The 8043-nt window shown below is 47.2% G+C and overlaps 1 protein-coding gene across 2 annotated transcripts in view; it reads right to left on the bottom strand.

The window, feature by feature from the left end:
* The window catches only part of SLC11A2 (solute carrier family 11 member 2), a 46882-nt gene extending 42794 nt beyond the window's left edge, over positions 1-4088 (bottom strand). For both annotated transcript variants that reach the window (XM_023211134.1, XM_023211133.1), the window contains exon 1: positions 3980-4088. The gene's annotated coding sequence lies outside the window, so the exon portion shown is untranslated. The remainder of the gene's footprint in view (positions 1-3979) is intronic.
* Positions 4089-8043: the final 3955 nt, after the last annotated feature.

The raw sequence follows: 8043 nt of genomic DNA on the forward strand, positions 1-8043 counted from the left end.
TGTCATTTTATTGTATCTAGAATATTCCTGATGATGCCTGGAAGGCTATTCTTTGTGTCTCAAGGGGCCAATTTATGTAAATTGCTCTATAAAAAAAAAATTACTTTTTTCAAAAAAAGAAAATCCCCTATTAAACCAGACTATACCTGCTTCTTGCCTCAGAAAATATGTTTTGCCTTCACACTTAAGTAGCTTTTCTCTGATATATATGAAGAATTTTCATTAGATTACATTCAACCCATTTTTCCTAATGATGGATATTGGCTCCCAAATGACCTTAACAACTTTAAGTAAATATTGTCCTCAAAGTTTCTTTTCCTAAAAGCAAAGAAAAATTAAGACAACATATACTACAAGATTCTCCAGCCTTTAACAAGCCTCCTTTTGCTCTTTGAAACCTGGTAAAGTTTTAATAATTAACTTGTAGCTTTCTTCTTTCATTTCCTAGGAGTTTTAACAGCTATCAGCTTAGTAGAGATGAGACCAAAACAAACACAAACCTCATACAAAATGACTTATCGGCAATAAGCACCAGAACAAGACTAAAACTCCTAATTTGTTCCTTATGCCAAAAAATATAAATTACTTTAACTTGAAATTAAAAGTGGAAGAGAAGTTAGGCAATAAATATATTTTGGTCATTCCTGGCCAATTGTTTTATATTCCATTATGATTTCATTACAATATATTATATACATGTCATTTTATTGTATCTAGAATATTCCTGATGATGCCTGGAAGGCTCTTCTTTGTGTCTCAAGGGGCCAATTGATGTAAATTGCTCAATAAACGTTTGTTAAATTATAAAAAGAATAAATGGCAAGGCTGGGCAACAGTGGCTCATGCCTGTAATCCCAGCACTTTGGGAGGCCAAGGCAGGACTGCTTGAGCCTAGGAGTTCAAGACCAGCCTGGGCAATATAGTGAGAACTCAACTCTACAAAAAAATTAAAAATTAGCTGAGCGTGGTGGCGCAAGCCTGTAGTCCCAGCAACTCAGGAGGCTCTAGTGGGAGGATCGCTTAAGCCTGGGACGTGGAGGATGCAGTGAACCAATATTGCACCACTGCACTCCAGCCTGGGCAAGAGAGCGAGACCCTGTCTCAAAAAAATAAAGAATAAATGGCAGCCAGTAAGTGAGACATGGTCTGCATCTTCTAATCCATTATATTCCGCTCATTCAAATGCCCCTCCTTTTTTCCCAGAATGTTTTACTCAAACTACAGAGCCTCATAGAGATTATAATAATGACAATATTAGGGCAGCAGACTTCCCTTTCTTCCTCAAACACACTCAGTTCTTTCAAGGTGTCACTCCCATGCCTCTTAGGCAAAAACAGATTTCAAAAACACTGTCCTTCACTCTCACCAGGCCAACTTCCAACTTTAAATCCTAAAAAAGTATTAAACTGGTTGGGCACGGTGGCTGGCACCCACGGGTTCAAGACAGCCTGGGAAACCTAGTGAGACTCCATCTTCACAAAAAAAAATTTTTTAATTAGTCAGGGATGGTGGCATGCACCTGTACTCCCCGCTACTAGGGAGGCTGTGGCAGGAGGATCACTTGAGCCTGGAAGGTCAACCCTGCAGTGAGCTATGATCATGCCACTGTACTCCAGCCTGGGTTACAGAGCCAGACCTTGTCTTTGGGGGGGGGGGGGCAGTCTTGAACTCTCTTATTCCAAAACTAAACAACTAAACTAACTTATACCATCTGCACTTCAACTAAATTTGGCCAGCATACTGCTGCAGTAAGCAATTTTTTTTTCATAAACTTAAAGTTTCTCATTTTCTGACTAGTTCCTAATAATGCTATGTGTATAAATAGCAGCTTCCTTGAAGGGAAGAATTAGAAGACAAAGCAGTCTTCCACTGGAGTATCCCAGATAGCACCACGAGAATATGAGAGGGCTTTTTAAGGTCATAGGAAGGGCAGAAATCTGTCAGCAGACATTTGTATGTATGTGCATGGTGAGGAGGCAGAGAATAAAGATGTCTTTGATTCAACAACATTCACACAAATTCTTAGCACTGAAAGTCAAACAAGAAAGATCCGGCAGGGTGCGATGGCTCAGGCCATCCCAGCACTTTGGGAGGCCGACGCAGGTGGATCACTTGAGGTCAGGAGTTCCAGACCAGTCTGGCCAACATGGTGAAACCCCGTCTCTATACTAAAAATACAAAAAAAAAAAAAAAAAAAGTAGCCGGGCATCAGGAGGCTGAGGCAGGAGAATCGCTTGAACCCAGGAGGCAGAGGTTGCAATGAGCCAAGATCGCGCCATTGCATTCCAGCCTGGGCAACAAGCGCGAAACTCCGTATCAAAAAAAGAAAAAAAGAAAAAGATCCTACTTTGTAGATATAATTCTCTAACCTTCACTGAATCATAACTGAACCAAAGCTGCTTACTAGCTTTGTAGAGTAATCCAAGGGACCACTGCTGATTTCCTAACAGTAGAGTAAGATTAGATTCCTAAGAAGCTTCCCCATTCCTTAACAAGAAGTGCTGCCAGGCTACCCAGAAATTCCCCTCCCGAGTCCCACTGCTGCCATTCCGGAAACATGAGAAACCAAGTATGCTGCAATCATGGCCTTTTTAGTACTGGCTCCAAAATAAACTGCGTGGGCCAAGCAAGACTATCAATGAACTATTGTCCAATGAAAAAATAAACAGCCGAAGGTCTCAGGTTTCATTTACCTAACACAGGTATCACCATAAATGACCTAGTTATAATGACAGTTTCCAACCGTATTTAATAAAACAAACACGCAGCAGAAATCCTTTAGTCACATGTAACTACACTATACCCTCAGATCAAAGTTAATCATGTCAATGGAAAGTATAGGCCGGCGGGTTCACTGGTGACAGGTCATGATACTCTGAACAACGAGTAAGTAATAAGGTTAGAATTCTTTAGAAGTGTTGAGGGGAAAGAAGGTAACAATACCAAAAACTCCTCCACGTCAGGAACTGTTCTAAGTACTTTGTTGTTTATTAACTAATTTCATACCAACAATCCTCTAAGATTGATATTATCAATTCCCATTTTTAGTACGTGGAACAAAAGAACAAAGAGGCAAACAACTTGTTCAAAGATTTACAAAGCCAAGAAATTATGCGAACTGGTGAGGCTTCGGGTTCTAGAAGTCAACGTATACATAGCTTCTCCAGTTTTCACCAACAGTCACTAAAATTGGGGCCAGCGAGTTTTTAGAAGCTTATCTCCCCTTGCGAACTCTCCTTCCAGATAATTTTTGCTTTTGCAAGAGATGTCACATTTAAGCGGTAGCTTTAAAAGTGGGGACATATGAAACGAACGGCTGGGAGAGCCATCCAGCCCACTTACATATGTGCAATATCTCTCTGCAGAAAAACCCTGCTCATTGGAGCCTGGAATCCAGAGGGTCCCTGAGAGCTGCACAAACAGCCTTAAAACCAATCTACCCACAACCACGGAGCCGCCTATGCAGGCTATTCACACAGAAGGCGCTCCCTGGAAGTCGGTTAGGCTAAAATGAGTCTTTTGTTGAAGCGGGGCGGCGGGAGGCCCCGGAGAGCAGCCCGGTCCCCTGCGGCGCCGACAAGGAGGGCCCGAGAGACCTTGCCCTGTGCCGGTCCGCCTCTTTGACCGCGTGGAAGCAGGTCAGCGCACCCCGACCACGGGCCGGCGCGCCATCCGGTGCAGCTGGGAGTTGGGCCATGTGTCCTAGGCCGCGGCGGGGAAGGGGCGAGACCCCCGCGACCGCCGGCGTTCCCTCCCTGCCCCCATCTTTGGGTCTTCCCCTGAATGTCGCTGCTCCATCAGTCCTGGACTCCGGGCCTGAGGCCCTCCCTGCCCACACCTCCCCTCACAGCCCCGCACGGCGAGCCGGTTTCGCATCCTAGTCCCGGAACCTGACCCCCGACACGGGCCCTCGAGCCGCCCCGCGCCCCTCCCTGTCCACGAGCAGAATCCGTGACCCCTGACCTTGCCTTCCCCTCACCTTAGCAGGTCCGTAGCCACCTGACACGCCGCCCCCAAGCCGACCGCTCCATATTCCGGGAGCCAGCGCCAAGCTGGCCAACGCCCTCCCCTCCCCGCGATTGGCCGACAGGACAGCAGCCGCACATCCCTATTGGTTGGAGTCCCCGCAGCTGCCGGGACGCGTGGCCCGCCGACTGAGGACCGAGGCTCCGCCCACGCGGAGTCTAGATGAGGCGGCCCCTGGGGCCCCCAGCGGGAGCTGCACGCTGCATACTTGCTGCTTGCTTTGGCCAGACCCACACAGCCCCTGGGCTGGGGAGCTCCCGTCCGCTAGCAGTCTGGGGACAGATAAGATTCCTGCCCTAGTTCGCGGTGGCGCCACGTTAGGTACTGACAGACAAGCTACGAGGTATAGCTCTATCCTGTAAAGTGTAGCCAGGCCAGGCGCGGAGGCTCACAGTTGTAATGACCAGCACTTTGAGAGACCGAGGCGAGAGGATCACTTGAGTCCAGGAGTGCGAGACCAGCCTGGGCAACAGCGTGAGACTCGGTCTCTACAAAAAATTTTAAAATTAGCCAGGCAAAGGCCGGACGCGGTGACTCACACCTGTACTCCCAGCACTTTGGGAGGCCAAGGCGGGCGGATCACCTGAGGTCGGGAGTTTGAGACCAGCCTGACCAACATGAAGAAACCCCGTCTCTACTAAAAATACAAAATTAGCGGGACGTGGTGGCGCATGCCAGTAATCCCAGCTACTCGGGAGACTGAGGCAGGAGAATCGCTTGAACCCGGGAGGCGGAGGTGCGGTGAGCCGAGATGGCGCCATTACACTCCAGCCTCGGAAACAAGAGCGAAAACTCCATCTCAAAAAAAGAAAAAAAAAAAAAAAATTAGCCAGGCATCATGGCGCCCGCCTGTGGTCCCACCTGCTCGGGAGGCTGAGGTGGGAGGATCACTTGGGCCTGTGAGGTGGAGGCTGTGGTGAGACAAGGTCGTGCCACTGCACTCCAGCCTGGGTGACAGAGCAAAACCCTGTCTCAAAAAGAAAGTATAGCCACCTGGCAGGAACATTTCCTCACGCCCCGAGAGCCACATCATAGTATCTGCTGCCCCACCAAGAACACCCCACACCCGGGAGGAACCGCGACACATCAGCTAGTGCAGCCAGTTCCACCGCCTCCGGTGTCCTCCCAAGCCTCCACAGCGAATTGTTTTCCTCCTTCTCGCCCAGTTGCCTCGATTCTCCCCAGACTTTATCCTACCTACCCAAAGCAATCCCACTCTATCCCCAGTTTCAGCCTCACACCTTCTTTTGTTCTGAAGATGACTGCCAGACTGGTGAAGAGGGAATAAATGGCCTAACAAATCACCGTAATTTTCTACAATGTCGTTTACAGCCACCAAAAACATTAGATTATCCCGCCACCCTCACTCCCCGACCCCCCGCACTGCTTACAGCATTAAAGGTAACCGAGCTTCTTTATTCACGTAAAAACAGCTAGGAGAAAATTTCATTAGTAAGAGAGTCTGAGAAATGAGGAAAGGAGCGTGAACGGCAAAGAGAAAAATTCAAATAAAGTGCAAAGTAAAAACAAACTCGGGGACCAAAAAAAAAGGCGGGCAGGGGCTTGGCTTCCTGGAGCAGGTTGTTTTCATACAGAATTTCTCCTGGAGAAAAAAGAAAATACACAAATTAGTTCTGAGATTCTCCCTACAGTACATCTGTGGAGTTTCAGAAACGTTTGATGAAGTTCCTCCAGACCAGAACCTTTACTTTGGGAACTTCTATTATAACTAGAAAATAAAATAGCTAGAGCTGTACTTGTCACCCTTTCAGGTCTGCTCAGCTGGGCAGCTTCCCTGGGCTACTTACTTAGCTCACAGTGTGGAGCTGCCTCCGTCTTAAGCTGCTTCTTCCTCATGGTGCAGAACTAGTTTGACTTTCCCAATGCCAGCTCCTGCCTCTATATATGAAGACAAGTGCGCCTCCCTCAGTTAGATAAGGGCACTTTTGGGTGCTCTAAGCAACATAGGTTTCTAAAGACTGGCAAAGAATTTCAAGAGGCAAACCACGCCCTTCAAAGCCTAATCAGATTTCATCTTTGACCTGTCGTGAAAAGAGAAGCATTATATATCTGCCACTCCTAGATATTAATTAATAATGTATTGAGTTCAAAAACTTTTATTTTAAGATTTCATCTCTGTACCATTTGGCAAGAGCAAGAGCAGGTGGCAAACCTGTGAGTGCCAGTGGTTGAAAGGGGTGGAGTAAGAGAAATTGCTTCCCTTCTCTGCTTTTCTTGGAGGGAAGCTGGTTCAGGCTCCATAGGTGCACTAGGACTCTGCTCCTCTGAGACGTGAGGTGAAACCATTAACCCCAAACCTGACAGTCCACTTGTATTTTCCACATAGGTACGTGCAGCACTGATGCAATTATGGGGAGTCTCAGAGCATGGGTGGAAATGCTGCCTGCTCTTTTATCCCTCGGGATCTAAAGGACCCGCTGGCTTCAACCTGGTCAATCAGTGATCCACAGGCAGACATCAGAGCCACGCAAACTCCGGACTTGGTGCCTGATGAAAAGGAAAAAGAAAGGGAAAAAAACCCAGAGACTAAAAAGAGAAGTCCAGGGCAAGCCTAGAATTTCTCAATCTGGGAGGAGGGGAGCTGAAAGAATGGGGAAATTTTGCCTCAGGGAAATAACTTAGATGACAAAGCCGCAAAAGAGAAGCATTGGGATGGGGTAAAATACAGGAGAAAAGAAAACAGTTGCTGCTTTCAGGTAGCAGGCAGTTTTCTAGTAGCTTTCAAGAAAATCTGCTTAGTACCACAAAAACATAATAGCTTAGAATGGAAAAGAAAGAAAAGCAGTAATCAATTCAAATAAGTCAAGGCAATTCAAATAAGTCAAGGCAGGCTTCCAGCAAGTGGTTCTGGTTCCTACCTAGAACAACCATTGAGTCAGGAGAAAGAATTATGGATCTTCTGCCCAGGGACCCAGATGAAAGGTCTCCTTGCTTCAGGGCTCTCTTAATCATGAAAGTCAAATAACTACAACTTGACCTATCTCCTATCTTTGTTCTACATCAGGTAAGTTCCCCAAGGCAAAGCTGTCTCTGCAGATTGGGCTGGGGACCAATTTGTTCCACTTGAGGGGAAAATAGAAGCACCTGTAAAATCACCCATGAACTAAAGTCTCAGAAGGAAAAGGCCTATTTGAGTTTAGGAATTCTTACCCTAGGCAACATAGGGAGACCCCATCTCTATGAAAAATTTAAAAATTAGCTGGGTGTAGTGGAATGTGCTTGTGGAACATCCAGCTTCTTGGGAGGCTGAGGTGGGAGGATCACTTGAGTCCAGGAGGTCAAGACTGCAGTGCATCGTGATCACGCCAGAGCACTCCAGACAGAGCAAGACCCTGTCTCAAAAATTTGTAACTGTTATGAGTGTCAGGTTGAGACTATGCCAAAGGTCATGTTGAGGTCCGGAGGTAGTGGATGGATGAGCAGAAAGAACACTCGAGCGGCCATAGACAGGTGAAATAGGATTTTATTCAGCAGCAGCTCTCATCAACAGCTTTCTCACACTGTCTGCCCTGTCGCAGGTGCTTAGTCCGGCTCCCACACACAGTTGCGTGCCGCCTGCCTTCAGGGTCAGCAGCTTAACTCTCTCTGGGCATGAGCAAGCTGAGCTGTGTCCTGGCTCCCCTCTGTCTGCAAAAAACACACTGCATTTTTGCCTTCCTGGTCCCCAATTTATACTTAAGAGTAACTGACAACATTAATTGAATTTTTATTGTGTACCAAACACTATATTTAACACTTCACAAGCATTAATCCTCATAGTAGGTGATTTGTTTTTCTAAGACCAGCCGAGCGGGCGCAAAAGAACCAGCAGGTAGGCAAGTGTAGGAGCAAAACTGCAAGTTTATTTTTGGTCACTTAAGGTGTGGGGGAGATGTCTATCGGCCTCCGGCAAAGGAGGCCGGCAGAGTCCCCCCGGTGGGGCTCTCGGACGGAGTTCCCACAGTCCCGACATCCCGACAGGAGTGGGGCTATGAGAAGGCCGCGCGGCTCACTGGC

This window comes from Piliocolobus tephrosceles, chromosome 10 (genome assembly GCF_002776525.5).
Source record: "Piliocolobus tephrosceles isolate RC106 chromosome 10, ASM277652v3, whole genome shotgun sequence".
In the NCBI taxonomy this organism is placed as follows: Eukaryota; Metazoa; Chordata; class Mammalia; order Primates; family Cercopithecidae; genus Piliocolobus; species Piliocolobus tephrosceles.